Source organism: Zalophus californianus, chromosome 9, assembly GCF_009762305.2.
Source record: "Zalophus californianus isolate mZalCal1 chromosome 9, mZalCal1.pri.v2, whole genome shotgun sequence".
Classification (NCBI taxonomy): domain Eukaryota; kingdom Metazoa; phylum Chordata; class Mammalia; order Carnivora; family Otariidae; genus Zalophus; species Zalophus californianus.
In genome coordinates this window covers 78,959,177-78,974,153 of record NC_045603.1, presented here as the reverse complement: position 1 = coordinate 78,974,153, position 14,977 = coordinate 78,959,177, and the positions used below count along the sequence as shown (strand labels likewise).

The 14,977-nt window shown below is 39.7% G+C and overlaps 1 pseudogene; it reads left to right on the top strand.

The window, feature by feature from the left end:
• The first annotated feature begins 8,989 nt into the window (after window positions 1-8,989).
• Window positions 8,990-14,701, top strand: LOC113922304 (annotated as a pseudogene).
• The last annotated feature ends 276 nt before the right edge of the window (window positions 14,702-14,977 follow it).

Genomic DNA, 14,977 nt, shown 5'->3' with positions numbered 1-14,977 from the left:
TCCTCCTTTTTTCATGAGAATTAGCATGCGTTTGCAGCTGATGTTTTTCTCAACTGCTTCTTGTCAGTAGAGATTTTGGGGTCCAATGACCTCTTTTCACTTTGTCCTCTTCTCTGTGTTCTCTCTTTAGTCAAGGCTGAAATCATTCTTTAAAAAATTTTATGGACCTTCTATGAATGCTATTGGGGTTTAATTCATTAAATAAAAATCCATAAATCTCTCCAAGAGACACCCTTCATTGCTTTAAACTTCTAGTGAGGGACAATGTCCCTAAGCATCTTAAAAGTCCTGAGGTTTGAATGAATCTGTGAGTAAAACTCTTAAAATCTTTATGGAGCCTTTAGTCTGAATGAACAGTACTCTGAGGCACAATGTCTTCCTGGAAGTATTCTGTATTTGATCTTCGCTTGAAAGCCCTTTCTCAAATTTATCATGGTTTGTCATCTGGAAAGTTCAAATCCATTGTTTTTAATGGTTTCCCAGTGTGTTCAATTTAATAGTCTTTTATAGAACAGCCTTACCTCCTATAAGCAGCAGGAGGAAACCAGTTATCACTTTAACAATCTGGCGGGAACTCTCATCAGCTAGAGCCCCCAGTTCATTGTTTCTACTTCCCCTGTAGCTACAGGTGACAGTGTTGCTAAACTTCCTGCCGCTATCCTAACAAAGATGTCCTGTCATCTCGTTTCTAATAAGATTTTTTTAAAAGATTTTATTTATTTATTTGACAGAGAGAGAGATAGCGAGAGCAGGAACACAAGCAGGGGGAGTTGGGAGAGGGAGAAGCAGACTCCCCGCTGAGCAGGGAGCCCGATGCGGGGCTCAATCCCAGGACCCTGGGATCAGGACCTGAGCCAAAGGCAGTCGCTTAACGACTGAGCCACCCAGGCGCCCCTCTAATAAGATTTTCTTCAATTTCATTTAAGTCCTCAGTGACAGTGTCCTCAAAATCCAATATGATGTGAACGGTGTATCCAAGGCATTTTAATTTTTTACTAACACTTTCATCAAAATCCTTACAGCTTTTCCAATTTCCACCCACTGTTCTGTTCCAAAGCCATTCCCACATTTTAGATTTTGCTTTGGTACTCCACTCCACACAACAAAATCTTTGTAACAGTTATTCAGAAGAATGTTTTTATTCCCAATTCCCAACATGTTTGGGGAATGAGGACTCAGGGGGTCATGACTTGCTCAAGGTCACACAGCCAGGTTGTGGAAGAACTGTGACTCAAACCAGAGAATAATCAACTCCAAAGCACATCTTTTCATAGTGCCATGCTCTCACTGGAAGAAAAAAGGCAAACAATTTACAAACAATGTGGAATTGCTGAAGTCGTAACAGGAACATCAAATTACACAATTCTAGGTGGCACCATTAAAAGGTTGTATTCCACCGTTTTTATTTTTCAGTGCAGAGGCCCTGGTCTATAGATAGCTCCATTTTATAAATGAAGAAACTCTGATTTCTCAGGATCACACAGCTAAGAATTAGTAGAGTCAAGATTTAAACAAGGTTCAACTGACTTCAAAATAATTCTTCTTCCAAGTGTCCAGCCCAGCACATCACACCTTATTCATTCACATTTGAATGAATGTCCAAGGCTTTATGTTTACTAAGGAGGGACAAAATGAGACTAAATATATGACCTTAAATTCTTTGAACTTGGGGTTCCTCATCTCTAAAAAAGGGGGAAAATGGTGGGTTTCCCAGAGGGTATTGTCATGAGTGAATGAGGCAATGCATGTAAACCTTAGCATAGCTCAGCCTGTTGTAAGCTTTCTATAAATGTCCTCATATAGTCGCTACTCAGGAGATTTGTATTGTAGCCCCAGGGTTGGCTGGTTACCTCAAATAGTCAAGGCCCTGCTTTAGATATGCTTCAAAACAAAGAGGAAATGATTCATTCTGGGTGTCATGGAGATTTGACAAGGAAAAATGAAATGAGTTATATGATGAGTATTGAGTTCTTCAGCACAAAGTTATTCCAGAAGTCTGGCCTTCTATATCACCATCTCAGAGGGTATGAAAGAACCTCATTCTGAGTTTGTAATGCCCCTTTGGCTCCAGCTAGGAGCCCATGCTTCATTAAAAACTGTGAGCTGTGCCAATTTGTCTGGGGCTTTATGAGGTAGATGAAAGGGGGCCTCGGAAGAGACTATCAGTTGCAGCCTGCCTCAGGCTGGGTGTTTGCCCCCAGACCCGGGTGGTGGGATGAGGGCACCAGCTCACCCACTTCGCTTCAGGCTGGGCTACCCTCAAGGGCCAGGGCATTGATCCTGCTTGGCATGTGGCTCCAACCTTGTCCCCAGGCTTCTTGAGGCTCCACAGTCAGCCTCACACTTTCACGGGTTTATTCCTGGTGGCAACTGGTCTTACAAGGTAGGAAAGTATGAATTTGGAGCTTTGCGGTCATTTTCATGTAACAATGTTTTAATACATAAGATGTTAGAGTCAAGCTTTCTATGCTTTCCAAACGGTGTCTGTATTTTGGTTTTTTAATGTACTCCCGAGCAAGGCTGTCTGCCAGCTCAGGCCAAATCTGGTTAAGAAGGGCTCCTGTACCTGGAAAGGGTCCCTTGAGAAAGCACTTCAAGTCATTTATCCAGTGCTGGCTGGCTTTGCTCTTGGCTTGGAGACTGTCAACTTTCCACCAGACCTGCCGCATAGTAGAGTACATCCTCTCCGAGAGGGCAGGAGAACCAAGGAGAGAGCAGGTTGCAGGAACGTCGGCTATAAAGCAGATGTTATTAGTGGGCCTTGGGTGAGGTTGGGAGGCTGAGTACAGTAAGTTTATTTCAGCCTCCAAGGTGGGCCACAAGACTGTGGTTGAGAAGGAAAGCTGCTCCCATTTGGCCAAGCCTGGCATCCTGAGAATCCCCAGACGAAGAAACACTTCTGCCTGGTTTGTAAATTCAGAGCCTGGGTCTGGAAGGAGTGATGTTGATGAAATGCAACATTTGGGCCACAGCCTTGAAAGCTGTCAAAAAGACACTGGTAGAGAACTAGGAGCAAGCAGTTCAAATGTCTTATGACCACCCAGTTTTCATTTTGCTTTGATTATTCTTAAAGTAAGAAGCCTGATTAGTGACAACAACAGGAAGGAAGGAAGGAAGGAAGGAAGGAAGGAAGGAAGGAAGGAAGGAAGGAAGGAAGGAAGGAAGGAAGGAAGGAAGGAGGGAGGGAGGGAGGGAGGGAGGGAGGGAGGGAGGGAGGGAGGGAGGGAGGAAGGAAGGAAGGAAAGAAGGAAGGGAGGAAGGAAGGAAGGAAATCAGAACTGGTGGAAACTCATTTTCTGTCATTCAGTGGGGGGCCTCACTGTGTGAATTACAACCATGTTGCTGGGACTGTAATTGAGGTTAGGCTCTATGCCCCACATTTGATATGGGGAACTCAAGGTCTTCCTCCTATAACTCTGACAACTCTGATGTCTTTACTCTGAAAGGGAATGTGGGTAATTCAGTGTTCCCACCTCCCTCACCCATGGAGTCTAAAGAGACTCTTTGGTATATGGTGACATTTACCCACTGGTGCCCACTGGATAACTGAGCGCTTGCCTAATACTTTGTGTTTGGATTCTCTTTCCTCCCAGAGATTTAAAATCCAGGATAATTCTTTGACCCTGAAATTGACCCAGCTTTAGATAAGATTACCCTACATCTTCAGGGGTCTGCAGTTTCCCTGAGTACTTTCTGACCAACCCCCTGGTTAAAGGTCTTCCTTGATATTTCACCTTGCCAAGGTCTTCCTCCCACACCTTTTATTCACATATCCCCTTCGGATGATTCTAGTAAAATGCTCTGATGATTATTTCTAGAATTGAAACCACATGATGAAACAGAATGAAATATCTCATTGAGCAATGTTTATTTCAGACTCAAGTTATGTAACTCTGTATGTATAATGGACAACAAACTTGAGGAGACCCAGAGAGATTTATGCACAGCGCTGCACAGAATACATAGATGGAAATGTTTCTCATGGATTTGTCTGTTGTGCAAAATTACCTTTTCAAAAATGAATAATTTTTTGCCACCCTTTTAAAAATTCATTTTTTAAATGAAGCATATTAACATACGATGTTAGTTTCTGGTGTACAATATGATTCAACAATTCTATACATTACTCAGTGCTCATCAGGACGAGTACACTCCGTAATAATCCCCATCACCTATTTCAGCCATCCCCCACCCACCCCCCTCTGGCAACCACAAGTTTGTTTTCTGTATGTAGGAGTCTGTTTTTTGTCTCATTTATGTTGTTGTTCATTTGTTTTCTTAAATTCTACATATGAGTGAAATCATATGGTACTTGTCTTTTCTTTGGCTGACTTATTTCACTTAGCATTATATCCTCTGGATCCATCCATGTTGTTGCAAATTTTTGCCACCCTTTTGACCTTATGGAAATCAGGACTGATTTGTGAGGCTCCGTTTTGTCTTTCAGGCCAGTCCCTAGAAGTGAACTCTGTGCAGTGGTACAGCTCCTTAGGCTGGATGGGGTGTTTAATTGGGAGAGGGTTAAAAGGGCGTATCTTCTACTTTCTGTACCTCTTCGAGAGGTCCAACTGTGGTGCTCCAAAGCCTACATGTATAAAACAGGAAGCACTGAGACAGACTGGAAGCCAGGGCACATCCATGACAAGTATTTTTAACCTCCGGACTTCAAGTGTGTCGTTATCGAACCCTGAACTCACCGCTCTGCACATTCGTTCATTTTGTGGTGCTTTCCTTCTGTACTCAGCCTTATCAGTTCTAGTATTCAGAATGGTTTCTTTTTCCTGTTGTGATCTGTGATCATTAACTGCAGGGTTTTGTTGGTTCAGAGTTAGGAGTGGGCAGTTAACCCTTCCAAATATAACCAGAGTGGAGATTAACCTAGAATAAATAGGGCTGGGATTTAATGTAGAGAGCAGCACGGAAGTAGGAAGTTGGAGATAAAGCTGGGCCCGGGAAAAAAACCTGAAAGCCAGATCTTTGGTCTCTTTTTCTCCACCTTTCTGCATTGTTCCTCTCACACAGAGTGCAGTTCTGTGTGCTGTCTCTGTCCTGCCATCATTTGAAACACAAGTCCATACTAAGGTAACAGTGGTGGAATGTTTCTTCCTTCCCAGGGGCTTCAGGGTAGAGAGAGTACTGAGTGCAGAGGACACTGCTTAACTCCAGCAGAAAATGTCTAATGATGGACTTTGGTGGCATTTAGTTAACAAAGGTTGCTTGAAGGGTAGACTTTTACAGTGAGTTCTAAAATCTACTAGAGAATTGTCAACTCAGATCATTTGTATACCAGCCTACTCAGAGCTTCATATATTTTATCTCTGTGTGACATAAAGGTTGACAATAAATTGGCAACTTCTCCACTAATTAACACATAGGAAATTGAGGGAACTGAGTTTAGAGACTAAGAAGAGACTAGAAACCATCACTGATTTTTGTTTGTTTGTTTGTTTTTGAGGGTGGAGGTTTAAAACAACAGAAACGTATTCTCTCATGGTTTTGGAGGCTAGAAGTCCAAAATCAGGAGATGGTGGGGTCATGTTCTCTCTGAAGGCTCTAGGGGAGGATCCTTCCAGTTTCTCATGGAAACCATCAGTGTTTTTTTTTTTTTTTTTTTTTTTTACATTGAAGTGTAGTTGACACGATGTTACTTTAGTCTGAGGTGTACAACATAGTGATTCAGCAAGTCTGTACATTATGCCTGGCTCAGCGCAAGTGTAGCTACCATCTATCACCATAAAATGCTATTACAGTACCATTAATTATATTCCCTGTGCTGTGCCTTTCATCCCCATGACTTATTCATTCCATAACTGGAAGCCTGTATCTCCCACCCTTTCATTCATGTCTCCCATCCACCACCCCATTCCCTCTAGCAACCATCAAGTTCTCTGTATTTATGGGTCTGTTTCTGCTTATTTATGAATTTGCTTTATTTTTTAGATTCCACATATAAGTGAAATGATATATTTATCTTCCTCTGAGTTATTTCATTTAGCATAAATATAATACCTTCTAGGTCCATCCATGTTGCTGCAAATAGCAAGATTTCATTCCTTTTTATGGCTGAGTAATATTCCATTCTTTATATATACTACGTCTTTTTTATCCTTTCATCTATGGATGGACCCTTGGGTTTCTTCCATATCTTGGTTATTGTAAATAATGCTGCAGTAAATATAAGGGTGCACATACCTTTTCAAATTAGTGTTTTTGTTTTCTTTGGGTAAATACCCAGTAGTGGAATTACTGGATCATGTGGTAATTCCATTTTTAACTTTTTGAGGAGTCTCCACACTGTTTTCCACAGTGGCTGCACCAGTTTGCATTCCCACCAACAGGAGGCTTCCTTTTTCTCTACATCCTTGCCAACACTTGTAATTTTTTTTTTAAATTTTATTTTAGCCATTCTGACAGGTGACATCTCACTGTGGCTTTGAATTGAATTTCTCTGATGATTAGTGGTGTTGAGCATCTTTTCATGTGCCTGTTTGCCACCATCACTGGTTTTTAAGCTAATTTCTTTCTGTTGTGTGACCTCAACACCTACCTGGTGATTTCCAGGAAGTAGATCTCAGACTCTCTTAGATGAAGGCTTTTCACGAGGTGTTAGCAAATTAGTATTGCGTGATCGCTGGCAAAATCACCTCTCTGCACTCCCACTATGGTTACAAGAATTTTGAATTACTGCTTTCTCTATGATCAGATATTAAACATATATTTCTTTCTCCAATTTGTATATTCTGAGAATTTCTAATTATATCAGATATTTGTTTCTGATACAAACTGACATATATAAATTAGCTGTTGAAAATTACTGTATTATGAATGAAGATGAATGGTTCAAATATTGTTTTGATAAACCGAAAACCAATGTATAGAATTCTTTGAACTTTCTGTTAGGGATTACATATCAGTTTTCAGTATTTGGTAGTCTGTTGTACTGTACTATTTTAAAGTACCAAATTATCACATTTTACTTGGTGTAGTATGTTATTATTTAAAATAGTTGAAATCTGAATCAATTCTGTCTCAGGATCAGGAGCAATGACTCACTTTTTCAACTGAAAGGAAAAGACAATCTGATGCACAGTCTACAAGTCTAGACAGATCTTTTTGTGGAAGACGCAAGAAGCAACTATATTGTGTTGAAAAGTTCTGTTGCAAGAATATTTCTCATTCTTGTTGAAAGGTTTTTCAAGGCAGTGGAATATGAACACAGGAGTACTGATTTCTAAACATGATGAAACAAAGAAGATGAAACAAGCCATAAATTCATTCTTTGAAACAAAAGCTATAGGTTGGTATCAATAAAACAGTTTTTACAAAAAAAAGTTCAAAAAAGATCTTAGAATTATTAAATGGGAGAGAGTATTTGAAGATGTAAAAAGCAAAGGAAAATATTTGATGCTGGCTCATAATTATCTTCTCTCTAATCTTCAGACTATTAGAGTCAGAAAAAGCTTTTTTCAGAAGCTGGAAAATTTTTCATGAAAATGGATGTGTGATTTAAAGATGACAAGTTGCTTTTTTTTTAAACAGCATTGAAGAATATTAAATAATAGCAATTTATTAACTTTTTACTGTTCATTACATGTTTTCATTTTCATGTCAGTGACTTCATTTTTGAACATGAATTTATTTGAAAGTACTTTATTTTAGAATGATAATGTGTACTTAATGTTTATATTTATATAAATAAATTTTTACAGGAGATGATTTTAGTTTATAAATGTTCTATTTGAATGTATTTTATAGTTTTACTGACATTTTATAGGAGATAATTTAAGTACAATTTAAGTCATTTTGTCCCATGTTGTAATCAATACTGATTTCTGCTCAGAAATATGCTAATTTTGATTTTTAAAAGAGCTTTGACTTCAAAAATTATTTCAGGCTCAATCCACTACTCAAATAATTTGCATTCAAAGTTTAAAAAATATCTGTTAGGGGTGCCTGGGTGGCCCAGTTGGGTAAGCATCCAACTTTTATTTTTTTTTTAGAGAGATTGAGAGAGAGAGGGCGAGGAAGGGCAAAGGGAGAGAAAGAATTTTTTAAAGATTTTATTTATTTGGGAGAGAGAAAGAGCACAAGTGGGGTCGTGGGGGCAAAGGGAGAAATAGGGGGCCCCTGGCCCTCCATTCCAGGGCCCTGAGATCATGACCTGAACCTAAGTCAGATGCTTAACCAGCTGAGCCACCCAGGCACTTCTGGAGAGAGAAGAGAGAGAATCTTAAGCAGGCTCCACAGGGCTCGATCTCACCACCCTGAGATCATGACCTGAGCTAAAATTAAGAGTCAGGCACCCCATGTGTGACTCTTATTTTTGGCTCAGGTCATGATCTCAGGGTGGTGAGATCCAGACCCCCAACTGGTTCCATGCTGGCCATTGGAACCTAATTAAGATCTTCTCTCCCTCTGCCCCTCCCCCTGCTCACGTGGGCTCTCTCTCTTTCTCTTAAAAAAAAAAAAAAGATCTGTCAGTACAATATGTTTTCAAAGAATTTTATCATCACCATATTACCAATATGGAAATCAGGAGCTGTGGGGTACATGTGGGATACTAATGGTCATGTTTATGTAGTTATTGGTATAATTTAATAATCTATACTTGCTATTTCATAAAAAATCATTAGAGCCCATGACACTATTAATCTTCCCATGACACTATTAATTCTAGTGGATTGAAAAATTAAATTTTTTCAAAATGTTATCGACAAGTAGTTTTGAAAAGTCAAATAATGTTAAATGGCTTATTATAGAAAACAGTAGTTGCTTGTTTTTCCACCCTTACCCGGTCCTGATCCCCAGAAGCAATAATTTTGGACTCTTTTATATGTATTTTTTGGCATTATCTTAAATTTCAAAGGCTTCTCAATTTTATATATTATTTGACTTCCTTCAATATACTCCTCAATTTCTGCTCAAACATAACAGTCTTTCCATTGTTATGACCATGTTAATATTTGCCCACTAAGCCTAGTAGTAGGCTATGGTTATTTTCCTTTTGAACAACTTTTCCTTCTACCTGGAGGTAATATTATCATAATGACATCATTTCATCTGTTTAATTTTCTAAGAACACCTGATGAAGTCTCCCTCTAACTCCCAATAGCTTCACAGAAAGCTTATCAGTACTTTTCCTGCACAGCAACCCTGCCAGATACTTTTTTTTTAAGGTTTTATTTATTTGAGAGAGAGAGAGAGAGAGAGAGAGAGAGAGAGCACAAGCAGGAGGAGGGGCAAAGGGAGAGGGAGAAGCAGGCTCCCCACTGAGCAGGGAGCCCTACATGTGGCTTGACCCCAGGACCCTGGGATCATGACCTGAGCCAAAGGCGGACGCCTAACCTGACTGAGCCACCCAGGTGCCCCTGGCAGATACTTCCTTACTTCCTTCCCTCTCAGCTCCACTGGAGGGGGAAGGCTTTGAAGGCAGCATCTGTTTACTGTGTACATTACCCACTGCTTCTCTGAACCTCTTGTCTGGAGTCTCCCTGATCAGTTTCTCCAGGGGAAAACATTGCCAGAGTACAACCTGCACCTTCTATGGCAGGGATAGGAGGGGAAGAGCGCCCTGGTAGGGTAGGTAGTGGGAGCAAGAACAAAGCCTAAGTGTTCCTTATGTAGACTTTTAGAGAGGCCCTCTCTTTTCAGTCACTGGCCTCATCTCTAACAGGTGCCTTGAATGCTGAAGTTTTCCAGGAGTTTTTTCTTAAAGCCCTATCTCCCCTCCACACGCCCCCTGCCTTACCATTTCACGTTCTGAGTTTAACGTTTCCCCAACGCTAAGTCATTTGCAGTTCTCCTATTCACTATCATTGTTTTGATTCAGGACTATAGGTGATTTTAGTTTCATCAAAAATACATAGTAGTTTGCTTTTTATTTGCCTTGTTTTGAGATGATCTTTGAGAAGGGATTGTAGCTTTGTTCTTCCAACCTAGAACTGGATGCCTTTTATAGATTTTTTTTAAAGTCTTTTTTTTTTTTTTAAGTATAGTTGACACACAATGTTACATTAGTTTCAGATGAATAGCACCTTCTCTATGCTATGCTAGGCTCACCACAAGTGTAGTTACCATCTGTCATCGAACAACACTATTACAGTACAATCGACTATATTCCCTTAAAGGCTTTGTTTCTATTTTCTGGCCTGCAGCCTATGGTGTGATGGTCCAGTGGTCCTTCACCCATAGGGATTCATAGGATTTCTTTATTTTCAGGAGTTGTTCTGGTTTGGGCTCTTTGGTAGCAAAGAACGGGTAATTTAAGCTCGCAAAATCTAAGGACGAGCTGAGCGGCCAGGTCTCAGAAGCGGCCAAGACTAGGGAAGCTCTAAGCATCTAAGTAGCAGGAGCCCCTGGGTGGTTTTGAGAGGATTGCACCCCAACCACCCCTGTTCTGTTGTCACTTCACTCAAGAGTCAGATTCCAAGCAGAAAAAAATCTGATTGTCCAAACCAGGATCACAAGCCCATTGCATGAGCATTCTTAGCCAAAAGAAGGAGAAGGGCTGTTGGCAGGCAAAACAAAGCAAATAAATAAATAGATGTCCACCCAGGTGATAATTTTATAGGGTTGGAAAGGTTAATGGAAGCTGGCTTTGCTTTTTTGAGATCTTTCAGGCAAAATTCTCCTTGGCATGTGCTAGGGCTACTGGCAGGTCACTTTTATTACAATGTGCCTGCTTGTTACAGGCTGTGAACTTAGAGACACAGGGCACTTGCCACCAAAAACTCATCAGAATTTGCTGAGGAAGACCTCTTGAAATGGTTTCCATAGACTGTTTAGGGCTACAATTCTTTGGAGCAGAATTAAGGAATCTTTCTAGGAAGAGAGGGATTTATTGACTTATTTGAATTAATTAGTTAATTTTTTTTTTCACTCAAGTTTGAACAGTTCCTTTCTAGGAAAAGTCCCTGATATAATCTTACAGTTTTCAGTGGGGAGAAAGCGTAGCTCTCTACTCCAGGTTCCTGTGAGGGCTCAGGGTCACACATTTCAAATTTGTGGGGCGGTCAACAGAGCAATTTATGACCCAAAGCTTTAGGAGTCGGCTTGACTTGGTCGTTTGAGAGAGGGAAGAACAATCAGGCATGTTTTCCTAAGTCCTTCTCTTTGCAGATGAAATGGCAATCTTTGTAGCCAGGCACCCATCTAAAATAACATCAATATTTCAGTCTCAAGGGGCAAACCAGTCTCAAACGTTTGTGAATTGTCAGCATAATTAAACCAAGAGTCTGGCATAGCCCAAAGACATTTCCCAGAAACTTTAGGCCCCAGAGAAGAGTTATGTCAAACAGATAGAACAGTTTCAGATTTCTTGAGAAAGGGAAAATTACAGTAATATTTATAAGGGGAATCTGAACAAATCCAGTGTTTTCCTAAAGTCATCACTTTTCAGACTTCAGCATGAGAGTGCTTTTGAATAAATAATCTGGAGTTGGTGTGAATTTTTGGTGTTTGGAAAATTTATTAGCAAAGTTAACCTCAGGAACATTGCCCTCTTCTGGAAGTACTATTACACGTCTTTTCTACAAAAAGTCAGAATAATACAATATGAACTTAACAGATACCAGGTCTTTTTTCCAAACCTCCCCAATCAAATGAACATGTTTCAGCCAACCAGCAGTTGAGATACAAATAGAAATGTTGAGTTTGAAATGGTGCCAAAGTTAGGGCTCAAGAATGGCAATACACGCTGACCTGTTTAGCTGTTTTCAAAAGACTAGGCTGTTGACAGATTGCTGTACAACATTATTTATCTTAGGTAGCCCAAGCAATCCATAGTATAATTCTTACTTTCTAGAAAAGGAAGCTGAGCTAGCAAGGGAAAACATGAGAGACAAGTATCGAATCTAAGGAAGGAATTAGGCAGGCACCAAAATGATTTCAGTTTGTTGTTGCCATTGGATGTGACATGGCCCCTGAGCCCTACTTGGAAGATATTGTGACCTGAATGAAATGGACTGAATTCAGCCAAGAACAAACGTAGATTAATCGTCAGGGAGATTTCCCAGTTAGCACAAATGTACGGAAGATAGGAAGAGATTTGTTTTTCTTGCTGGATTTTTAAAAGACAATGGCATTGAGACGGGGTTTGATCAGTTTTGTCAGCTAAGTGGCCTAAAAGAGGGGGTTACCTTGGGTTGCAACCACCTGGAATGAAGTACCTTGCCTTGCTGAGCTGTAAGAAGTCCTAAGTAAGGAATTTGTCCTTTTCTGATGTTAGCCTCAACAATTCCGTGATGACAGGGTGATTTCTGATAATTTCTGGATAAAAACAAATTCAAATGAATTTCGCCTCAACATTATCATGCTGTTACGTTTTATGTGTCCCAATTTGGATCAGTGAATATTTTTGAGCACCTCCAATTTTTTTTTTTACTAACCCTAGTGTTAATATCAATGCTTCTAGAATATTTACAATAATGAATTTCTTGTGAAACATAGCATGCAGGTCATTAATCCCTTTAAAGTACAATTTAGTGCAATATTTCATGACAGGAAGTGAGCAGGATAATAAAAACCTTTACCACTTAAAACCACACTTAATATTTTTATGGCCTAGTTGGCCTGACAAAATAGTCTCTGTGAGTCATCACTTCAAAGTGGGTCCTGGGGACTTATTAAAGACATAACAGCAGGCCTCATGTCCATTGTATATGGTCCTCACAAACTTGAACTGCTCAGGCAAGACCTTTTAAGAGGAACACTGTAGAATGTCCTCATGTGTCCCATGGTCTAGGAAACCATGTAACCAGGTACCTTTATTTTAAAACTTTCAATCACATTTCTGACAGCTTAGTCTTGTATGGTTTTAAATTTATGTATAACTGACCACATTCTACTGACTAAAGAAATCGTAAAGCCTTACATGATCCTGTATAGCTTGTTGGAGTTGAAATAATTCTGTCAGGTTCATTAAGGTAAAGATTTAACTTGGGGCCCTTTGCAAAATATGGGTTGAGAGAAGAACCAATTTGCAATGAACCAGTCATCACCCCAGTATTTGGGCAATAGCCAAGATAGCCCTAGCACCACTTTTAAACTAAAATAAGAGCAAGGACAGGAATACAGAAGTCTCTTTGGTTTGTACATAGGACTTTCTAACCTTACGGCCACTATCTTGAACAGTAATATCTTAGTCTCTTTTCTTATAAAGCTCTAGGGGTCAGAAATCCTTATTGTTTACATTGATACCCTCGATAATGTAGCAAAGTGTTCATAGTAAGAAATACGTTCTATTCACCTTATCTAAACCTTACAATTTGAAAGCTATTTCCACCTCTCTTTAGATTTCAAAGGAAATGCATTCTGTCATAACTTAAATATTATTAATTGAGTAGGCTCTGTGCACTAGATGCTATTCCAGGCACAGGAGATTGAGTGGGGACAAATGGAGTCCCTGCTTGATAGAACTTACATTCTGGTGAATGTTGACTTATGTAGTATATTCCTTTTTACCTGTGAATTTGACAGGCCAGAAGCCTCTGTTGCCCATTTGCAGCCTTCCAAGTTCCTTAAAGGAAGCCATTTATTAAAACTAAATGATTATAATCTGGCTTTCTTTTCTCTTCACAACTTTTCAACCTTTTTTGAGCTACCCCAAATGTGTACGTTGCCTCTTGTTTTTTATTCTTCTAACACCCTAAAAAAGAAAAGAAAGTAGAAGGCAAACAAACACAAAAAGCCCATAGAAACAGATGCTTGGGAACGTTGTTATCCATCCTATGTCTTTAGGAATAGAAGCATTTTGAAAGCAGAAGCTAGGCCTATTTTTAAGTAGACCTACCTGGGTTTGTTCGTTCATTCATTCATACAGTAAGCATTCAAAATTATTTATGGGAATGTCTAAAGCATAGAAATGTACAAGGAGAGCCTTTTGGCTCCCTGAGCAGCACCGTGGCAGTCGGTAAGAACAAGCGCCTTATGAAAGACGGCAAAAAGGGAGCCAAGAAGAAAGTGGTTGATCCATTTTCTAAGAAAGATTGGTATGATGTGAAAGCACCAGCTATGTTCAATATATGGAAAAACATTAGTCACAAGAACTCAAGGAACCAAAATCGCATCTGATGGCCTCAAGGGTCGGGTTTTTGAAGTGAGCCTTGCTGATTTGCAGAATGATGAAGTTGCATTTAGAAAATTCAAGCTAATTACTGAGGATGTTCAGGGCAAAAACTGCCTGACTAATTTCCATGGCATGGATCTTACCCATGACAAAATGTGCTCCATGGTCAAAAAATGGCAGACCATGATCGAAGCTCATGTTGGTGTCAAGACTACCGATGGTTATTTGCTTCATCTATTTTGTGTTGGTTTTACTAAAAAATGCAATAATCAGATTCAGAAGACTTCTTATGCTCAGCACCAACAAGTCCGTCAAATTTGGAAAAAGATGATGGAAATCATGACCCATGAGATGCAAACAAATGACTTGAAAGAAGTGGTCAATAAATTGATTCCAGACAGCATCGGAAAAGATATAGAAAAGGCTTGTCAGTCTATTTATCCACTTCATGATGTCTTCGTTAGAAAAGTAAAAATGCTGAAGAAGCCCAAGTTTGAATTGGGAAAGCTCATGGAGCTTCATGGTGAAGGTAGTAGTTCTGGAAAAGCTACTGGGGATGAGACCAATGCTAAAGTTGAACGAGCTGATGGATATGAGCCACCAGTCCAAGAATCTGTTTACAAGTCAGACATTTAATGGTGACAAATAAAAAAATCATATTTGTGATGTTTAAAAAAAAATGTACAAGGAGAAAATAACATTCACTCAGAGTCCCACCCCACAGAATTAACTCCACTTAACATCTTGGCATAATTGCTCCCGGTCTTATAAGCATTTAACATGGGGAATAAGAGCAACCATCACCCTAATAATAAATGCTAACCCTGCTCAACAGTATTTAACTCAGTCACGGTACCCATTAGGTGCTTAATTATATTCATTTACTAAGAAGCAGAATGAATGGTTTTCATG